This window comes from Etheostoma spectabile, chromosome 10 (genome assembly GCF_008692095.1).
Source record: "Etheostoma spectabile isolate EspeVRDwgs_2016 chromosome 10, UIUC_Espe_1.0, whole genome shotgun sequence".
Lineage (NCBI taxonomy): Eukaryota > Metazoa > Chordata > Actinopteri > Perciformes > Percidae > Etheostoma > Etheostoma spectabile.
The window spans coordinates 20,779,957-20,803,081 of record NC_045742.1 but is presented as its reverse complement, the minus strand read 5'-3'; the positions used below and the strand labels follow the sequence as shown (position 1 = coordinate 20,803,081).

Below are 23,125 nucleotides of genomic sequence, written 5' to 3'. Positions count from 1 at the left end.
CCAGTCGGAGCTGGTTAATGTGGCTCGGGAAAGGGAAGTTTGGGGTCCCCTACTGGAGCTGTGCCCCCGCAACCCGATACCGGATAAGCGGATGAAGATGGATGGATGGATGGATGGATGGAGTGTCAGCTGTAGCATAAATCCCTTGCTCTTCAGTTGTAGCTCTAGTTAACATTGAAGTTAAGTAGACTTTACACAGTGCTATGCACAGTCATACAGCATATATGCTAGTTTTTATAGCTGCATTAAATTACCTCGGTTTAGACCTCAACCAGTCCCTTATTATTCCTTATTTACTGTGGTATTTCTTTAAAGCAATGTTATTTGCATTTAAACTCTCCTCGAATGCAGTATCACAAAGACCTTCATTTTCACTTGATCTTGATAAAGAACGTCTTAACAATAGACATTTAAAAAGGCTGCTATTCAAATTCACAGCGAAAGTGGTGTCAACTTTATAGAGGACATTTTAAAACGACTGTTTTGCCAAAGTGCTGCACAACTTCAGTAAACAGATGAACACAAAAAGAAACATAAGGACACAAGACAATAGAGGAGCGACGTAGGAAGACAAAGCACTGGTGATCAGTGTTAATCTCAATTGGATTTGAAGGCCAAGGAGAAGAGATGGGTGTTCAACCTAGATTTAAAAAAAATGTCAGAGGGAACAGACTTATGTGGAGGGATAAACTGTTCCGTAGTATCATAAGGCTACCGTGGCTCTTCAATCACGTAGAGTCATAACATAGCATTCCACTGACACTGTAAATCCACATTCACAAGCATTTAGGATCGGTTTTGTAGTGACCCAGGGGACTTGAAAGCCAGATTCACAATGAAAATAGGTGACTCAGAGACAGTTGGCTAAAGTGTTCTTTAATACCTTAGCTCAGGAAAAGGGTAGTGGAACAAACTTTAATTTTCTTCCCATCCGGGGTCTTGAGGCAGCGTTGTTCAGGGAGGGTTTGAAGCAGAGCAAGAGGTCAGTCCTTTTCCAGCCAATAGCCATACTGAACGCCAAACTCCTGCAGCGTTGTCTCTCTGGGCCTTTGTTCCTCCCTCGCTCCCATGCGTCTCTTATTGCTTTCCCCTGATAACCTGACGGGCTGGAGGTGTGATCAGTGCATGTGATGGACGCCATCTATCGTCTCCCCCACTCTGAGCCTATGTGTTGCATCGGCTGGCCTGTTTCCCCTGGTTTGCTATAGTTTGCATTAAAACAATTTCATTATGCAGCTTCAGCTGTGATTATAACAGCGTAAGGTAAGCTGTGGATAAGGTTTAATGGGGACATTTACAAAGCCTGGTGAATGAAGCTCTGCACCTGTTTGAGTCTCTCAGAATGCACACAGGTAACCGCACTAATTACACCCATATGAAAAGTGTGGTTAAGTGAAAGCCCTCTTATTAGGCTTAAATATAATCATTTCATCAAATGTTTAAAACCCCTGATTGTCCCTCACAAACATGCATGTGTAATCTTTTTGTAATAGCCTATAAGTAAACTTTTTTTTTTTAATAGGCTTATTTGAAGAAGAGTTGATTGTTAATGGTCATGTCACACCGGCACTTAGCTTTCTTTCCATTACTTTATTTGCTTGCAATCACAACCGTGGAAATCAAATAAAGGTTTACAAAGAGCTTTAATAGCCTTGAGATAATTTATTAAGTGAGAAATGCAACATCAACCACATCCCTGCGAAAAAAACGAGTCTTCTAACCAGCCCATTCAGCATTTAAGGAACTTTGCATCGCCTCTGCATTTATTACTTTTATCCAGCCTCATAAAAGACCCTGCTCTTAACAGTTTGTCGATGTAGTATTTTTGTAGAATGTATTATTATTTATTTATTTATTTTAAAATTCCTAGATAACGCAATTTAAAATTGTCCCGAGGACCAAGCTCCCCGAGGAAGAATGATGCCTTTTAATAGGACGATATTATATTTGTGAGAGACAATGAGAGATGTGTGTGTGCGTGGGGGGGGGGGGGTTTGATGACCTGTCAAAAACGGCAGAGCAGAAGGGCAGAGCAGAGTTGGGAGGCATACATCTTCGCTCGGCTCCTTTTCATGTATAATGTGTGCGCCCTAGGTTACCTAGTAACTCTCCTCTCCATCTCCAAACGGCGCTCCCGAATATTCAGCCGGGATCGCGCCGCGCGCTCCCGCGAAGCTCGTGTTGAGCCGAAGAGTCCATGCAAAAGCATCAAAACGCACCAGGACTAGGAGGAGAGCTTTCCGCTGAAGAAAAAGAAAAGAAAAGAAAAAAAACACATAGCATGGAAGAAAAGCATTAACATGAGAGCGGAGTGAGGATGATGAGAGACGGTACCGCTTCACAGGAAGGTCATTCCCGAAAAACCTAAGCAGTGCGCACAATATACGGATATTTGGAGTATACGCGACTGCAAGTGAAGACCCCGAAACAGTGAAACATTGCCCCGGCTTTCTATTTTCAGAAAACCAAGGCATGGAGGGATTTACGTCTCGACAAGGCAGGTGAGTCATTTCACGATAGTTGATGAGCTGTGTGCGTGGTGAGTGAGTTCTAGTGGGGATGCAGGGGAGACGTGCACATCGGGCTACTCGCACTCAAATTATACGACTTGTATTCTTTTCTGTAAAGATAAAGAGTGGTAAATGTTTGTGATGCTCCATCGACGCAGCGCAGTACACCCACGAAGCACGTATACTTCCAAAACGCATTTGGATTTTTTTTTTGTGACTTGAACGGACTACCCCGGGTCTCGTTAGAGGCAGGAATGTGGCCGCTTGGTAATTGGTTGTCTGTTTGTTTGTTTTACCCACGGTGCCATATGTAACCTGCAGAAAATAAATCATTTCGTAATTGTTCAGGGCACTTGTTACTTGGGCATAAATACATCTTGTGCGTGGAGCAGTGACGCGCAGGCTCTCTGTCTCTCTCTCTCTCTGTCTCTGTCTCTCTTTCTCCTCTCTCCCCTCTCTCTCTCTCTCTCTCTCTCTCTCTCTCTCTCTCTCTCTCTCTCTCTCTTTCTTTCTCTCTCATTGCTTTCCCTTGAACGCAAATGAAATAGCCCGGTGACTTGCTCTAGCAAATGAAATTGCAAGCTCTGAAGTTGAACGGAAATTAAACAGAAGAATTAATGAATCAAATCTCCCAAGATGACATAAGATCAAAGATTTTGTTTTTATAATGCCAATGGGATCTGGCACCAATTTGTAGCAAGCTATGTCCATCTGTTGTGGAGCAGGATGATCTGTCACAAGCATATGGGATCCCCATTTTTCTAATTTTCTTTTTTTTTTTTACTTTTTACACATGAACGGATTATTTTGGATGTTACTGGATGAATAAAACTCGCTCCATTTGGATGCTTAATTATGCTGCTTAAGGTTCATTGGGAGTTTTCCTGGTCAATTAAGGATATTTCATGTCAAGGGTGCTATTTAATTGATCTTGTATTAATTTGGTGCTTCTGTGTATTATTTTCACAGCTAATTATCACTGAAATTCATTCTCCTATCGTATACTGTACATCTACCTGTTTTCTTCATTGATCTTCTGACCTTTTCCATGACTCTGCAAAAATTCTTGTAGTAAACAACCTCACTTTCCCATCTCTGCAATCCCAGTGACAGCGGTAGAAAACCACATGCACAAACTGCTTGTGCAAGACTAGAGTGGGAATTCAAAGCGTGTGATGATCCTGAAGGCCCCGTGTGTCTACTGTCTTACTATCTCGAAATTCCTGGACGCATGGCAGACGCTTAAAGATAAATAGTGTCACAATGGTAGAGAGAATAATTAACAGTGAGAGCTGAATCCCAAAAAGGAAAGATGGTAGTGAAAATGTCCAGCAAGAGTTGTCACGGCGATAGGTTGGATAAGCAGTGTGTCCCTGAAACCAAGCATTTAGGAAAGGATCCAGAATTTTATTTGGCATGCAAACCGCACTATTGATGAAAGCAGCCCTTAATGGGTGATAATAGCACAAACGCGTAGAATTCCTATTTTACGTTGCATTTAAAGACCACCCTATGAAATTTGATTAGCACTCTTTGGATTTGGATTTTCAGCCAAATTGCGTTCATTTATATTGTATGTGTGTCTTCATCATGTGAAGGATTATGCTGCTGCTGCTGCGGCTGCTGGTGAATCCTCTCTCTGGCCCTTTAGAGTTTTTATTCCAGTCCAGCAGAGTGCCATTTATCAAGTTTCTTGCTGTGTTAATATCCATTCTCCAATCATTTTCTTTTTCTAAAATGATTTTGGCTCGCAGCAATCACGTCAGCTAAAAACAAAGATGTGTGTTCACCAAGAACGCTGCTTCCTCAATGTGTTCATTAGCTGGATGTAGCTTGAACTTGAAGGTCTGTGCGCCGTTGAGATGTGCTCGCCGATCACTGACTTGTGCACTTGCTAAGCATTTCAAAGTGCAACATTGAGTCTATTGTTTACCCTGTGAGTCTCAGGACTGCTCAAGAAAAGCTCCATGAGACTCTCCTGTCTGCTGAAAAGGTCAGCAAGGCTTCGTCCTGACCTAAAGTGAATACACCTGAGTACGTCTTGGCCTGACTTAATATGGATGAGCCGCTCATTGGCCCGAGAGGCCTCTTGTTCTTTAGCCTTCAGCTCCTCTTTCCGCGTGCTCCCGTTATTGCTCTCACATCCAGCCCCGTGGACGGGGAGGTGTGCGGGCGCGCGTGCTCCTCTGTGTATATGCAGAGGTGGGTTGTTGCACATATGAGAAAGGCTGCGGAAGGTTATTTTTGTTTTCTAATATTCTTCATTGTGTTTGATGTGTTGTCTTGGAGCAGCAGGAGCAGGAGCTGAATAATTTCCCAAATGGATACCTCTGACCTTCTGAAATATGTCCTATCGCTGCCTATCCCACAGCCGAGTAAAAGCCTGTCATTGTTCTAGCACTGCTTCCACTGCATCGCAATGTCATGCACAGGAAAAGAAACAAGTAGTTGTGGAGAACTTTTTGATGTATATTAGTCGTCACTACACTGCTAAACAAACAAGATACACAATGACATTGGTCCTGATGGCTGACGCTCTTAAAGACACACACAAATATCTTACAAAGCAGACTTCTTATAAACTAGACATGTCCTGATACTAGTTTTTCAATACCAGTGCGTTATATATATACTATATGTACATATATACCATGTATGGATGTGGTATCATTATGTATGGCCTGGTTTAGGTTAACCCTTTGTGAAACATGACCAGATACATGCAAGGAATAAATGCCTTAGAACAGTCAGTCATATTCCAAAAAGAACTACTGAGAATTATTTTTTTTCAGGGCTAATATCTGTGGTATTGGATCGTACTGCACGAAGACTTGCATACTCGCCGATGCCGATACCAGCATTTTAGGCAGTAAGGGAGGCATTTCCGATACTGGTATTGGAACTCTGCTTTAAACTATCTATTCTGTTGGTGCACGAGAAGAGGTTCATTTACTGAAAGAAGTTGGTTGTTATTATTACTTAAAATGTAAAGGATTCAAAGTCCTTAAGGTTTTTAACTAGTCTGAACAACAGTGTTAGAGCATAGAGCTCTGAAACCTGTTGGGGCTGTACTTTAAACCCAAGTCAAACTGTGTATCCCGACGTGTCAACTGGGGGTGTGTGATATGACGATAGTAGGTCGTGAACTATTAAAATGTCTCCATGATATCTGCCTTTCCAGATATATTGTTAGTATTGTGCTACCGTGTACATTCAATCAGTTGCAACTCTAAAGGGCCGTCCACAGCAAGAACGATGACTAACTTTACATGCCGTTAACTCAAGTGGATGGTGGAGCCCACACCATAACCATAACGACAACGGCGGTGGAGATCGATATCATTGGGATCACTTTCAGAGCGATTTGATGAACGATAGACACACTGACAGCCAATAAAAATCCATCTGAGTTTACAGCATGGCACGGCGGAAGGAGGCACTGGAGACGGGAGACACTATCGCCATACTGTCTGTGTTTTTGTTCCTGTGCACAGATCTGACACCCCCCCCACACACACACACTCTCACCCCTGGCTCTCTCCAGCACCGTGCTCACTGTTTCCTTGAGAACGCGGTGGTGTCGGCGCCCCAGGGACTTTTTTGGTTCATAAAATGTACCCAAATTCACAAATATATGTAGGATATTACTACAGGCGTTCCTGTAATCGTACGTTGCAACATCTGCTGTGATGTATTATCAGCTGGAGCGTGCAGTGCGTGCTTGGCGCCGCTGTTTGTAGAACGTTATCGCTTAACAGTGTGGATGCTCACATCATTATAGTTATGATTATAGTTATCATTCTTGGTGTGGACGGCCCTTTAGGCTCCAGTGTTTCTGCTGCTATATAAAAATCTCCCCAAAGGCAACAAACTCCCCATCTCTCCTTTAAGCAGGCAGAGTCGGGGACGAGCGAGGATTACAGCTTGAACACCCCCAGACGTTGCCACCACTAAGCACTCTGGTATTGGTTATTGGTCGTTTGACAACTTGTGGTTTCTGTACTGTTCAGTAACTTTCAAGATAAGTTTGTGGATTGTGAACCTGCCTAAAATACAATCGTGATATGATCTTTTTGTCACATCTCCCTCCCTGTGTGTCAACTGAGCTCCTTCTAGCTTTCCACACGCATTGTACAGATGTACAGTGACTAATGAAAAAGGATGAACCTGTCTATTCATATTTATATAGGAGGATGTGCTTTCAACATCGTTAAATCACACCTTTTGTGACAGAATTACTGAAAAACACCCTGATTGTTTTTTTTCTTTAAATATTACCCATAGCGAGTGACAGTTCACTAGATACACTTGTGTCATATTTTGGTTTAAAAATTAATAAGACGTATTTGTTAAAGCTGTGAAAAGATGAAAGAGTCTTTGTTTGACTAACAAAATGGTTTTGGCCTGAGGCACAAAGATACGCCTCAAGTCTACTGCACATAACGTGTTTAACAGAGATTTTACATTGTTCATGGCCCAAAAACATCTCCCCTGACTAACAGGTTTTCTTGCCAAAGACCAATGTCTGCTTAGTAAACAAGATTATTTTGGACATCGCCATTCTAACTACAAAGCAGATGTCACACAGTATGTCTCCACTCACTGTCTGCCAGAAGTGATCTGTTTATTATTTATTAATTAGAAAATGTACACTCAATAATACACAGACAGAGGACAAAGCCTGCTGAGTTGAAATCAGGGAACCGAAGATGCAGCAGCAGTGGGGAGCTATTTTCGATTGTTTTCCTCTTTTAAAGGAGACTTTTTAAAAATGCATCACATTAAGAGAGGCAGCCATGATAAGAAGAGAGGCTCTCGGATGCAAAGCTGTACTTTACACCTAAAGTACATAAGCTTAGTATGGGATGAAGCTAGGGCTGGACAACATATCAATATTATATTGATATCGTGATGTGAGACTAGATATCGTCTTATATTTTGGAAATTGTAATATCACAATATGGCACAAGTGGTGTCTTTTCCTGGTTTTAAAGGCTGCGTTACAGTAAAGTGATGCCATCTTCTGAACTTACCAGACTGTTCTAGCTGTTGTATTATTTGCCTTTTCCCCACCTAGACATTATGTCCCCATTACAGATGATTATTTATCTAAAATGTAACTGTGAAGCTTTTTTGTTAAAGAACCAATTGTCAACCCTAGAATGTCGCCGCAATATCAATATTTGGGTTTTTGGTCAAGAATATTGTGATATCTGATTTTCTCCCTATCGTACAGCCCTAGATGAAGCTCAGTTTATTCATGTGGAACATGCAAACCACATGAATGACCTTTTCAACTGTGGCATTCTGGAATCAATCCACTGAAGCAGTGTATGCAAGTTTGTTTGCATTGCATTGATTTTACTTTGTCAAAGTGTCACACTTATTTGCAGACTGTGATTAAGTGTTCTGTGATGTTATTTTCTTTCCACTTGCACATACGGTACGATATGACAACTATCGTTCAGATTAATGTATAGATTTCTGTGGTCCTGCTGCACTTTGTGTCCTCTAAAAGTCCACAGCCGCGCTTGCCAGCTCATTTGAATTTTGTCATTCTGTCCTTACTTTGTAGCTGACAGGGGTGAAGTCCAGCCCGTTTGTTTTCAAAAGGTTCACCTTAATCCATATGATTCAAATTGCATTTTATTCTTAATCCACCCTGAGAATAGACAGGCAAGTGACAGGGGATAACAAAAAAACACTTTTTAATCCATGGGATGAACGTTACTGTCCAGGTAAAGTGGATGTGGCAGAGTGTGCATTTTCCCCCCATCAGTTCCACAGCTTCTTATCCAACCAAGCAATCGCTAAGCCCTTTCTCTTCTCATTTTCTTAACATGGATTGAGGATTGTGTGGGGCTGGCAGGACACCAAAGTGAGGGCCTGTCTAATTCATGGGTTAAATTAGTGAAGATAAGGCCTGAGTCAGTACCTCCAGCCTACCATAGATCCCCCGGGGGCAGGCTCTTAAGGAGCTTAGTAAAAGCTTGTCGTATGAAGACATGACATGGAGCTGGCTAAATGGCCTACGTTGGAGTGTCTTCCATCAACCTAATATTCATATATGGGTCACTGTCTGTAATCCCATTCAATTTATTCATTTTGGGTTTTTAATTCACAGTTTTAGGAAAATAATGTAAGAAAGGGGAAAGAGGGTGTATTAGTAAGGCTCTAATGCATTGCGCACTAAACTGAAAAAAACACTTAGGCCAACTCATAAGACCATGTTGGGTAAAGGTCTGTGCCACCAAATCATTAATTAATGCTGGTTTACCCATAGTAAAAGAACAAGGAAGAACTCCTCCAGAGTCACTGGGTCACATACACTGGGGGAACAATTAGAGGCTTCCTCACGCATGGTTTTTTCTTTTTTTCAGCTGCCCACATTTCCCTTAATTTTTCTCTGGGGTCCAGAAGGCATGCCTGTACAACTGTTGAGAATTTACAAACACCAGCCACAAACTCTTTCAGCAAGAGCTATACAAAAAGGCCGTGTCAGGTCCTGGTGATGCATGTGTGGCCAACTGAAGTGGAAAACATGGTGACAGATAGGACACCAGTGTTGCATGTGTGTGTTAACCTCATAATGCTGACAGATTACAGATTTAAATATTTAAAATCTCACAGAGCACATTCTGCTGGTGATAAAGAGAGTGGAAATGACTGCAGTAATGCAAGAGATTAATAGAGAGCCTTCCTTACTCTCTCAAAAACACACACACTCACACACACACACACACACACACACACACACACACGCACACACAAGTGTGTCTCACTATCTTTGTGGGGACCAGTCATTGACATAATGCATTCCCTAGCCCCTTACCCTAACCTTAACCATCAAACCTAAATGCCTAACCCTCACCCTAACCATAACCTAACTCTAACCCTACTCCTAAAACCAAGTCTTATTCCTCAAACAGCCCTTTAACGTTGTGAGGACCAGCATTTTGTCCCCACAAAGCTGTCAGGACCCCATAAGTTTACTGTATTCCCGGTTTTTGGTCCCCACAAATGTAGTTAAACCTAATACACGCACACACACTCTCTCTCCTCTGAAACTATTTGGCCATTTCAAGGACCCATGCGCCACAAGTAGAGTTGAATTAAAGTTTCTTTATACTATTTTGTATAGACACTTTTTTCTTTCTCTTTTCTAGCCTGTGTCTTTCTCTCTCTCTCTCACACACACACACACACATACACACACACACACACACACACACACACACGCCAATAAACAAGGGCAAACAAATATGGAAGAGTTTTGATTATATCTGGATTTAGCCAAATCAGTGCTGACATTGAGTCTAGTGTCATGCTGCTTTATTTTTTATTATTTCTCAAGGCAAATTGTAAATAATGTATAAGCGTTTATTTCTATCCTTTTTTTTTTTTTTATAAATCTTCTTTAAGGCAGACTCTCCACCACACTTTTCCCTTGTATTTGTGACAGTACACAGAGAAGGCATTAGGCACAAATGTGAGTTGTTGAAAGCTCTGGCTGACTGAGATATTGCCTATTTAGGTTTTATTTTCCCATCTCACTATTTTAGCTACGGAGGATCCTGGGGAACAAATAAAAATATGGTGTGTATCATAAATGTAAAGCACAGGATCGCAATGTCTGTCAGCCAACGGGTCATTGGTTTCTCCCTTTGTGGATTAGTTTTTTTTTTACATACAGGGCCATAGCCAAAGATTTTTGAAATACTGGGGCAATAAGTCCAAATTCCTCCACTGCAAATTTTTTTTTTCTTCTGCATTTTATTTGTTCATTTGAGTATTGTCATCTCTTTCAATGTTGTTTTAATACCTTCTTCCTAACGCCAGGGGTACAATTGGTGGAGAAATACTAACTTAGCTTTTCAATTTATCATTTTTCAGTATATTAACTCAAAAAAATAGTGCCTAATCAGCCCTAAAAAAATCATATGTAATGTATGTGTAATTGGAGAATGTAACTAAGTAACTATTCCTACCCAATAGGTAGGACATCGGTGTCCTCAGTAGTAGCTATGTCTCTAGCTTTACTGATGTTCACATTTCCTGCCACATTCGACATACATGCAAAATAGACTGACTGGAGACTCTGAATGCCGGCAGGTGTGAATGTGAGTGTGAGTGGATGCCTGTGTGTTAGCCCTATAATGAATGCCTAAATGTGTCCTGTGGTAGTTGTAGTCTCCAGTAAACTTAATAGAGACCCGTGAGTAAAGCAATATATGGATCAGTGAATAGTAAGCATCCAAATCTAATCAGAGTCTTTTAATAGAACTGTGTTTTACAATGTGGAAGCTTTTTTTTAATGTGCCTTTATGACAGGGTAAACCATCTACCTTAATAGTACCTGCTTTGGGATTGGTTTATTTTGGTGCTTACATGTAGACCTGCTCCTGCTCCTGTTGTCTATTAATATCTTGCCAGCTTGGCAATGCTTCCCGATGCCTTTTGAGGACAGAGAAATGCCTCCATCAAACTCAGGGCCCATCTGTGCCCATATTCCTCCCAAAAGGAGCCATCCTCCACAATTATAGCGTTCTTCCACTGATACCATAATCATGCCATCACTCTGTGTAAGAACAGGCTCCAGGAAATTGGCTTGCTATTAATCTAACAAAATTACCAAGAAAGGAAATTAGACTGGGGAGGTTTTTTTTCTGGCATTGATTGTGTTTTAAAGGCAAGATGCACACGTTGCATGGCTCTAAGAGCCTAAATAATGGCACATTTAGCTCACTTATTACTTTAAACATGTGAGCGTATACATGTCAAGCTTTAAAACCCATGCTCAAAAAAGTTAATTTGACCTAATATGTTGTCTTTAAGGTGCTGTAGTTCATTACAGCGATACGAATCCAGATTCACCTGAAAATCTGGGTCACTACAGAAATAGCCTTGTGGCTTACTCTCCCAAGACAGCAGCTCTGATAAATTGGTGGCTGTAGGTCACTATGACAATGGTTTGAGCGAGAAAGTGGGGATGAGCGCTTGTGATTTTGATGAGGTTCTTGTTGGTTTTTAATCTTTAGAAAGTTTTGTTTCTGAAGAGTTTGATGATGTGGGTGAACACATAAGACTAGAGGGTTCCTCTAGGCATTTTTTCTGATCCTTTAAGTAGCACAGATTTGAGGTTTTTTGTTAAACTGCACAAGTTATGCGATCAAAATCCATAATCGCATATTATTTGTAGAATGCTCTTACTATGTGGGATGCAATTTGAACAGTGATTATTCAAGTACTGTATTTCCATGGGCTGAAAGTACTTTTAAATAAAAGGCATTTTAAATACAACTTGCTATATCTTTTTGGGAATCCTGCAAAGTGATATTTGTTTTGTGTCTTGAGTCACCACAATAGGAAGGCAGAGTTGGGACGAGAAACCACTCTAGAGTTGTAGTTTCTCTCAAAGGTCCTTTCAGCTGCGCACGCTGTGAATTTAGGCCGGGTTTAAGTACAGGTGTTGAATGACATAATAGTTGTGGGCAGTTGAGTCCTGAAGCTAAAGAGTGAAATGATACTGTTAGATAGAAATGGTTCTCTGAGAGTAGCAGGAATGGAGCGGGGATCAGAGAGGATAAGAGCAAGGACAGAAGGAAGAGTAGAGATTGAAAGAAAACAAGAGGAAAATGGTTAGGTAGGAGAAAAGTAAGCCTGGATAAGCCGTTTGACAAGTGAGCTCTGGGCTGGAGAAAGCCAGTCAAACAAAAATCTGCCAAGTTTGTTTTATTCATGCAATGGACAACTACAGCTTCACCATCCATTTTTTTTTTTTACAGCCATACACAAACAAGGAGAATACAAATGATTCCGAATTTTATTCAGCGCTCCCTCTTTAATGGGAAGATGTTTTGATTGAGGCAGATCTCACTGCCATATTGAAGATGACTAAATGATTCAAGCTTTTATGACACCCCAGAATTTACTGGCATTCTCATCTCTTATTCTCTTTAATCATATTCTCTTTCTATCCAAACCTGCTTCACACACATTGCATGCATGCATTTAAAATTCTACAGAAGCCCCAACTCCAAAGCAAACAGCGACAATAAGCATTTATTGTTGAAGCTTTTTGGTAGCCTGGCACCAAGTAATATGTTAACTAATGGGATGTCGAATGGAGTTATTTGCTGTTGCTGCTGAAGAATAACAATTCCAAACCTTCTTCTTGATTTGTATGACCAAGATATCTCCCAAATCTACATCTGAAATAAATTATTGGAAGGAAGCGCTATCGTCTATTTTACAGCGCAAAATGCATCAGCACTGTAAAGTATATTACAACAAGACTGTCAAACTGCCACACATAATTTTACTTGATTGGCTGTAGAAAAAATACCAAATGGAAAGACATTATCCAGCATGCACACTTACACGCTGCATCCAAAGACTCCTCAGGGTTGATTCTAATGATACCCATGTGATTTACCCAGCGGATCCATGATCAGTGGGTAAAAAGGAATTCAGAGCTGACCTAATAAGCCATATTCTTTGCCTTTGTTTCCCACTGTGCTTTTGGAAGGAAGACATTGGGAACTATGAATGAGGAAACCTTATCAAGAGATGTCGGAAACGTGACATATTTCCTGGGGGGTAATTGTGCTTTCTTTATGTATCGTTGGCCCACTTTTCATCATGTTGATGCTTTGCTGCACACGAATGACAAACAACTGCATCCCATGTAAAGGTCTTTTTTTAGTCAAATCCATTAGCAAAGGTTTAGAGCAGAGGACTTGAGAGCAGAATATCCTCCATTTAGGAAATGTTTACTGTTTGTGTTTAATTGTTCGGCACAGTCTGAAAGGACTTGTCGAACTGGGTTAAAATGAAGATCCTCGCTTTCCCTTTTAATCTGCGACTTGCACCCTATACCCACGCAAAAACACAACGCTGCTAAAGATAAAAAGCGGGCAATAGAGTAGAGCATGGATATAGTGGGGAATGGTTCATAGAGGATATTTATGTAATCTTGGGGCGCCAGGGCTGACTCAAACCGACTCAGAGCCGCTGTTGCAGAGAGAGGCCCAAGGACAGTAGCACATTTTCTAAATCCCTGGTAGACACAGAAAGTTAAGACAAGCAGTGTTGCAATAAAACAAAGCCCGGCCCATTTATCTGAGCATCCCACACAACCCCTGGCCCAGATTTACAGCCCCGGGCATCCAGAGCTTCCAAATCTTCTGGCAGCCATGGCCGCAGATATTGATAGGAAGAGCGAGAATCCCACCAAGGAATTCTGAGCTGGAGGGGCTAACTTCCCAAAACATGAGCTGTCCCTTAATGGTTCAGAATCAAACATCAAAAGTGTATGATATTAAATGTTATGTACTATAATCACATTGTAAATTGGGATAAATTGTCTCCCATTGATTTTTGCTCTCTCTGAACTTGTCTAGCGAGTATCTTTTGCTATGTGGCATTACAAGTTTATAGATTGTTTGATAAAGCCACGTCTTTGATGAGCATTTGTACCCTCCAGAGACAGAACACAACCGCTATTCCATCAAGAGCAAAATACCTGTTTGAAAACAAATAAAAACAGACGCTTTCTCATCATTAGATCTAAAGCACTTAATCCTGCACAGAGTCGGCTCTCCTCTTCCACGGAAAACCTTTTCTTTGTATCCATCACATATGGATTTCCTTCACGAAGAATGTCTGCATACCAAGTTGCAGACGCTTACCTCTGGAGTCTTCGCCATCATGACCCTCTTTAGTTTACCCCGAGGGTGTGTATACAGATACTTTTGTAGATAAAGATAGAGAAAAAGATAATTTGTCGCATTAACAAATGCTGTTGTTCCTGGAAACTTAAAGCGTTGCAGTTTGCTTCTACCGCACAGACATACAAGCTTTGAATAAATAGCCGGATTCTATTCCTCTTGAGTGAAAAATTTCAACTGATTTATCTCACCACTTTTTCACTGCCAACTCATAAAACATGAAAAGGATAATACAAATCACCCCCACACACACACACATAAACTGGATCTGAGACACACCTACACAGACCAGTATTTATGATAGCCAGGCTTTCTGTTCACCACAGGGGTAAATATTGGTACTAGTTGACATGCCATTGTGGCTTTGGGGGCTTTGCTTTTAGTGAGTATAAAAAATGCGGTAAGGCCTTGTAGTCACATGAAATTTTACAGCAGGCATGGAGGCACTTTCATTGTTGTGTTTGCTTCTCTCAGAAGCTCCAAGGCTCTTCAGCTAGAAAACAACAATGGCCTTGTTGTTCCGTCTCATCTGCCTCCATGCCTGGTAAAAGGAACATAAAAGTCTCTTCCCCCTGCGAGCCCCTGCTAGTTGCACTGGTATCGGCACAGTTCAGGCACAGCGGAATACTTTTTCAAAGTGTCACCGTTTAGGGCATGGTTTGGATGTCAGCAGCTAAATGAATAAATAATGTGCCCTCAAGTTACATTTGATGTAGTGGGATCTGATCTGATATGACTTTTTACTCAAGGTAGCTAACATCCAGATGTTCGAGGAAAACCCTTATTTCCCCCCTTAGGTTGCTAATGAAACATGGAGCAGGGAGGATGTTTACAGTCGCTCCACCGACAGAAACATTACGAGGAATCTTGAAACGAGGCAAATAAGAGAAGTTGTTTCGTCAGAGCAAAATTTATTCAGAAATTTTGCACCATGTGTAAGTCTGGATGCATAATCACGAGAAGTACGAGTACATATGGTATACTGTGTCTACAGTATGTGTTGTCATTGTTCTGGGCTCTTTTGCTGCAAAGTAGGCCCAGAATAGGAAGAGAGATACAGTAGCTCACAGTGTGTGCAGTTTTTGAGGAAGTGCAGACAACCCGAGGCCAAATTGCCTGCAGTGTTTGGACATGGCCTACTTCTAAGTGTGCAGTCATTAATGTGTTCTTCTACTCTGTTTAAAGTACACAAATGGGATTTTAATTCACGCCCAGACTTTTGTATGCAGAGTGTCTGTACTGTGTATTTTCATCCCACTAAATTCAGTGCTGTAGTTTACCATACAGTAGTGTATCTACCAGGGGTGTAAATCACACATTTTATCACAATACAATATTCTTAGGACGTTTCAACATTTACTGATATCACAAAGTCTACCACGATACGATTTCGATTTGGTTTAATTCAGGGGCCTGCAATGATATATAAGCCCACTTAACACAGTTACATTTATATACTGTACAGTATATTTACAAAAAAAACAACTAAAATATGGCTTGACAATTTCATTGCTAAGTTCTTCCAGACAATTCAATTAAAAACAAACTACTTTTTTTAATAAAAAATAATAAATATAAAGTGGAAATTTCAAAATAAAGGCCCAGTGGCAATATCTGGATCGTTGAGGATTGAAGAGATAAATCGATCCAGATCGATGTATCGTTACATCGCTAGTATATTCAGTACATATTATACGATGTCACGAATGCTTAAACAGTGGTGACGTCCTGGATGTGTGGCGCCTTGCTGTATAACCTTGAGTACCATCAGTGAGCCGCAGTGTTTGAGGGTGTGTGTGTGTGTGTTGCACTGTAGTGGCCTACTCTTGTCTCATGGACTTTGTACTGCCTGTGTGTGTTTGAATAATGTCCTGCAGGAGACACTCTAAGTGCAACGTCTAGGACTCAGGCGTCAGCAGTAATATCAGGGCAACCGCTCCTCTTTGTGCATTGGCATGGGGGATATTACAGCATTAGAACTCATGAATTATAGCCATAGTGTTAGCTCAATGTCATGGGACATACAGTAGAAGCATTGCTGGTACCACCAAGGCACCAGACAAAAGCTAGAATAGGAGAAATGGGGATTAGGAAATGTGTTTTAAGTATATCCCTGTGCATACTGTTTTTGGACTCTTGTGATAAATTTAAGCCAATTTCACTGAATAATACTGTATTGCATTAGGATGCCAAATTTGTCACAAACTGTTTTGAGCTTAAGGCTGCTCTCCTGTTTGATCTGTAGGCTGCTGTGCTATCACAGTGCCAGGTTCGACTCAGTATTCTGTATCATAGTGAAAGGATCTGTGTGTTTCCCAAAGACAGGAGCAGAAAAAAAAAAAGAAACCGATGCAATAACAAAAGATGCATTACCTAATAGATTTGGCAGAAATACAGAGTTCAGGGCGGTCTGATAAAGCTGGGTTACAGTACTTTAATCAATCACTAAGAACACGAGCCAATTTAGGAAGAAGCCTGACATTCAAGATAGGCTTTCAGACAGGATTAGAAATAGTGAATGGAGAGTAGACATATCTGCCAGGGCGAGCCGAAAGGACTGTTGTCAGGGGACAGTGTTCCCTCCATGTATGATATTGAGGCATGTCTCTGTCTCACCCACTCACCCAACCAATCCCACCCCCTTTTATATTTGAAAAGTCACATCCTGTCTTCTTGGCCTTGCCCCTCAGTTACATGAATGTAGATGAGTATTAGTAACAAGACAACATTGGTCGCCTCTGTTGTTTACTCTCTCCCTTCAAGAAAAGGCACTGTCATTTAAAATGTCCCTCGGAGCTCATCATCATCTGGAGTCTCCGGTCTTACTAATAATATCTAGAATATTAATGTGAACATGCAATGAGCACAGGCTGCATCTCTAAACTGGAACAGTCACTGGAGGAAAAACAGCTGCTTTCTTTACCTACAGGACATTGTTGTGGTGTTTGTTTGTTTTCTTACCTAACTGCAACAAAAATGCTGCCTGTTTATCTTATCTTGAACACTCAAATATCTGGACACCACAATCTAAGTCGAAAAGTAAGGATAAATCATAGACCGTTAATAACGGTCTATGGGATAAATCTAACTCTATCCTCAAATTTTGAGATGAATGTATCTATTTTCCAAAGCTTAAGGATTCCCTGAAGGGACAACCTAGCCTTTAGCTCCAGCCCTGCAGCCTGGGATCAATGGGGGGGGGGGGGGGGGGCTGTGATGCTGCTGGATAACTGTGGTGATTGATATCACCGCACTAATCCCTCCACGTCTCCTCTAAATCCACCTGGCTGTTGCTCTGAATAAGCCTGTAATGTGATGACTTAAGTAAATGCTCAAAAACACATTTACATTTCCGATTGTCATATTATTATTTAAATTTAGATGACTTATTATTAAAATGAAAGCAGTCAGGATTATATTTTTATTATGTTTCTTATTAGCAGTCCTAGATCTGTATTCAGGCTTTCTGATGTTATACAATATCCCGTGTTTGAGAACGGATTACATTTCAAAGCAAATATGTCTCCTAAATGTCAAATAGTGTACGCCAAATAGTCCTTCTGGATATTAAAGTGCTATTTATTTCTTAAACACCTCTTATTAATGGCTGATAGAGGCCATGTGGCACGGCATGTGCTTGTTTGGTCTTTGTTTATCCTGAAGATGAAGGTCACCCCCTCATTAGTGCAGCAGCATCTTTTTTGATGTTGTGATATACATAGCAATCAAGTGTGGCTCACTTTGCTGTTTACTGTTGACCTTTACTTAAAAGCACATCACTGTTGGGTCGCTTTTGAAAATTAATTATGCTCCCATGAAACTCCAGGCATCATGCACAGTGGACAGGCCTCATTTAATCTGTTGTCATTAGGCTGCAGTAACCCTTTGCTCCCTCTGTAAATAGGGCCCACACCTTAATGTTCATGAATCCATTATGCCTTTTTTCTATGTAAGAAAATAGACGCTGAGGGTTTTGCTGTGTCAAACTCACTCGTGTATATCCCGGCTTTAAGGCAAGGCAAGGCAAGGCAGCTTTATTTGTATAGCACATTTCAGCAACAAGGCAATTCAAAGTGCTTTACACAAAATCAGTTAAACAGATAAAACACAAGTAAAAACAGTTAAAAATCACAAGCATTAAAAACCGGTAAAACACATGAATAGACAGTTAAAAACAAAGAGAAACATAAAACACAAGAATAAAATTTACAGTGCAGCATAAGAAATTTAAAGAAATGATTAGTCATTTAAAGAAAGGCAGCATCAAATAGAAAGGTCTTCAGCCTTGATTTAAAAGAACTGAGAGTAGCAGCGGATCTACAGGTTTCTGGGAGTTTATTCCAGATATGAGGAGCATAGAAACTGAAGCTGCTTCACCCTGTTTAGTTCTGACTCTGGGGACAGAAAGCAGACCTGTCCCAGATGACCTGAGAGGTCTGGGTGGTTCATAGTGTAGTGCAGATCAGCAATATATTTTGGACCTAAACCGTTAAGTGATTTATAAACTAGCAGAGTACTTTGAAATCAATTCTTTGAGACACAGGAAGCCAGTGTAAAGACTTCAAACTGGAGTGATGTGACCAGTCTCTTGGTCTTAGTGAGGACTCGAGCAGCAGCGTCTGAATCAGCTGCAGCTGTCTGATTGATTTTTTAGGGAGACCTGTAAAGACCCCGTTACAGTAGTCAAGTCTACTGAAGATAAAGGCATGGACAAGTTTTTCCAAATCCTGTTGACACATAAGTCCTTTAACCCCTTTATATATTCTTAAGGTGATAGTAGGCTGACTTTGTAATTGTCTTAATGTGGCTGTTAAAGTTCAGGTCTGAGTCCATGACTACACCAAGATTTCTGGCTTTGTCTGTGTTTTAACATTGTTGTTTGAAGCTGAGCGCAGACTTTTAATCGTTCCTCTCTTGCTCCAAAAACAACCACCTCAGTTTTTCCTTCATTTAATTTCAGAAAGTTCTGGCACATCCAGCCGTTAATTGTTCGATGCACTTAGTCAGTTTTTGTATTGGACTATAGTCCCCTGGCGATAAGGTTATGTAAATTTGTGTGTCGTCCGCATACTATGGTAACTTTTTGTTTTTCTCCATAATCTGAGCCAGTGGAAGCATGTAGATGTTAAACAGAAAGGGCCCCAGAATGGAGCCTTGCGGAACTCGCACGTCATATTTGTACGCTCAGATGCATAATTACCTATAGACACAAAGTAATCCCTATTCTTTAGGTAGGATTCAAACCAGTTAGTACTGGCCAGAAAGGCCAACGCAGTTTTCCAATCGGTCTAGTAGTATGTCGTGGCGACGTGTCAAATGCAGCACTGAGATCAAGTAATACTAAGATTGAAATTTGCCATTTTCTGTGTTAAGGTGGATGTCATTAAAGACTTGACAAGAGCCGTTTCAGTGCTGTGGTGTTTAAGACGTGTATTCAGAAATCCTGCTTGTTTACACAACAATACAGTTTGGGCACCTCTCACTTTCTGCAACCCCCACGCATTTCCCTGTAAATACCCTCAGTCACCCTGTGCTTTGGGCATTTAATAATCTAAAGGGAAACCCCCGGTTAGTTGGGGTCTTTGAAAAAAAACTCAAATAATTTTTGGGTTTTTTGCTCCCTTCATTACAGTTTTTTTCCCTCAAACCCCTTTTTAGCTCATTTGTTTTAATAAAACCCAAAATTTAAAGGACTCGTTTGAAGTTAACTCTGGGGACAGTTTTTAAAAGTACCCACTTTTTAAAAGCACACCCCCAAAAGGGGAAAAAGCAACACGGGGATACTTTGAGTTTCATCAAATTACCCAATTTAAGGGGCCATATTTTCCGTTTTGGGGAAAAATCTCTGGGGTTTCAATTACGAAACCTTCTGCAAATGCTAAGGCACCTAATGCATTAATAGCTCATTCATTTTATGGGTCATGTCTCTGCTTGGTATGTGTATTATTCTGTGGAGCCCATTCAAACCAAATGATAAAGTTGATCTTTCATTTTTCCCAGGGAACTGCAGCCTACTTACCTTAAATTAAAGCCCTTATTTAGCTTAATAGGCCAAGGAAAGATTCATTTTCTCAGCATACTTACAGCCCATACTGTACATGCTGGCACACACACATAAGCACACAAATGCACAAGGCTTTCATTTTCTTGTTAAAAAATAAAAAAAGGAACGAAATGAATTCACATTCTTTTGGACAAGTTGATCTGAATTTTTAATCTTCGTCTGCTGAAACATAATTCACAATGCAGTGGATGAAAGTGGTGAATTACATGCACTCAGTGCAAGGCTTCGCTGCTTTTTGAAATGGTGCATAGCTAAGTGTTGTCCTCAGGATGATCAGCTCTTCAAAGGCCCGGCTTTTGAATGGTTTATGAGCATACTTATGTTTGTGTTTTAAATTCTGTAATGGGGTGGGCTGTGGATGGAAGGGACATTACAATCGCAATAATTCCTTTTCTGTATTCCTAGCAGTATATGTTCACCAAATTGTCACATTACTGCATGTAAATTACCCACATAATCCCAGTTTTAGATACATACTATTCATTGCAAAGGTAATCTAAATCACGTAATCATAACAACCATTCCTCTGGCCCTGAGGAACCCTTTTGTTCTGTTTAAATAACTGCCCTCCAATATGGGTTACTCTTAGTTGCATATCTGCATTTGATATCGGCTCCGCAAATGATTATTCAGGCCAAGGACAACTGCATGCTCTCTTTAACCCAGAGTAAATGGGTCAATACTGGCCATAGGAGCTGATCCTTGTAAGATTTTGTAATGCAGTGCCAATGAACTTGGAGCCCTGATTGTGAGAGATCAACTCTCTGTTGTAATTACCAGCCAGACCTCAATTAACTCACAGCAAACCCTCAGTTCAACTCTATATGTTTTTTTCAAGTGTTAATAGCTGCCTTAAGAAAAATGTCCCACTTCCATCCCTGTCAATTCTTTGCTGCTGTCAATTCAGCTGATCCACTTGGATCAATCTTCAATGTGCTTCATATTGTCAGATACATTACTTAAAATGACATACTTTAAGCATTAAATACAGAGTTTAAATAGGAAATAAGCCATTAATTCCTAATGGGATACTCTCGTTAATATCAAACCATGATCAATCAATTTAAATGTTAAGTGAGTTTTCTTCTCAGGCAGTAACTCTAGATAACTGGTGGGGAGCTCCATGACAACCAGCATTTCGACCAAGGAGTACAGCAAGAGTAATACACAGCAGTTCACATTTGAAGTCATTGTCATAAACTTTGATTTGCTTTATATACACGTAGTGCCATGCCAGCGCTGTTGAGGTTCCTTGCACTTGCCTGAATTTTATTAGGGATGCATCCCAGAAGGCTAAAAATCCATCCTCCTTTCAACTGTAAGCCAGAAATTGATGTTAGTGCTGCCATGTTATACGTGCTATCCTTACAGTGGAGGAGATGAGAGGAGCTGCTTGAAATATCTGCTGAATTCTCCTTGGTATGCTCGAGTGTATCCTCTCTAGGAATTCAATCATCTTTCCCATGTGCTCACAAGGTCCAATCAAATGTGTTGCCACTTTGCAGATGTTGAAGGATATAACCAACAACTAGGAAACACAACATTTAGTAACGTGTACATGGAATATCTGATTCAGCTGGTCAATGACACTTGTGTGATAATACTTGATGAAAATGCTCTTTTGGATAATTAGCCGGTCATAATGTTGAAACACAAAGAAGCCATTGAAATTTTGGACTACTCATCTTTTCTTTTATTCTTTTTCTCCTCTAGCCTCTTATGAGCATTAGTTTTGTAAAAGTGGTGTCAAAGACAAAAAGAACAGGAAAGGAAAACAAGACTGAGTCCCTACAGCCGTCCTAGTGCCTCTGTGAGGCTTTACTTTAGGCAAAGCGGTATTTTGAGTTAAATTCTATAACTAACATTTGCTAAATCACTTAACAAAAAAGAACAATTGAGGCTGATGAGAATTAGTTTTGCAGGTATTTGGACATAAATCACAAAAGCACATGCAAATATTGGACAAATCGGAATTTTGACTTGATGATCATGCTGGATAAAAAGTCAATGATCACTAAAGTTATTACAGTTCATAATTTTGGGAACACAAATTTCTGTACCAAATGGGCAATCCATCTAATAGTTCCAAGGTATTTCCCTAAAACATTTTACGGACCAGACTGGCATTGCCCCTCTGAGAGCCACACTGGCAGTTCATAGTATATGTTTGTGAAACTAATGCTGAGAACTAAGCTGAGGATTGGTAGCAAAATAACCCGGTCCCAAAAAGTATAGAGCCCAGTCAAACAATACCTCCATTTAAACCATTAAGCATTTTGTTATTCATATCATTAAGCAAACTGTTTGGATGGGGTGCAGTGGTGGTGTCATTTTACGCATCCGAATGCTTCCCTTAACAAGAAAGGTATCATATGAAGTACTCTATTGGTATCAGTGATACTTTAAGGGTACTTGTATTGTCGTTTTGTAATCAATACCCAGCCCTCCTAGACTGGGTAAACCCCGCCCACTCTTCTGGTGTTTTGATTTTGCCCTGCAGCTCGGTCTGGAAACCTGCAGGTTTAATTCTCCTACTTCAGTTCACAATTTTGTGGGAACCAATAACAAACTGGCTTATCTACCTGGCGCGCTATTGGCAGATTTAGCAGGATGACGATAGAGAAGCAACCAAGCAGCTTCTTGTTTACATTCAACATAGCAGCCACCGAATGCCACCGGAGTGCAGGCAACAACCCGTTGATGCCATTCTCGCTTCTATTGGTTGAAGGACTATCCAATTGCGTACAGAGTCATTTGTACTATGCCCGTTGGTCATGCCTCTTGTGCAGAGAAAATACAGAGCAGACTCCCAAGACGCTCAA

At 40.7% G+C, this 23,125-nt stretch overlaps 1 protein-coding gene across 2 annotated transcripts in view; it reads left to right on the top strand.

Moving 5' to 3' along the window:
- Positions 1 to 2,148: 2,148 nt before the first annotated feature.
- LOC116696624 (neuroligin-3) overlaps positions 2,149 to 23,125 on the top strand; it is a 132,148-nt gene continuing 111,171 nt past the window's right edge. The window contains exon 1 of one of the 2 annotated variants that reach the window (XM_032527711.1): positions 2,149 to 2,501. The gene's annotated coding sequence lies outside the window, so the exon portion shown is untranslated. The remainder of the gene's footprint in view (positions 2,502 to 23,125) is intronic. The other variant, XM_032527712.1, reaches the window with a different exon arrangement.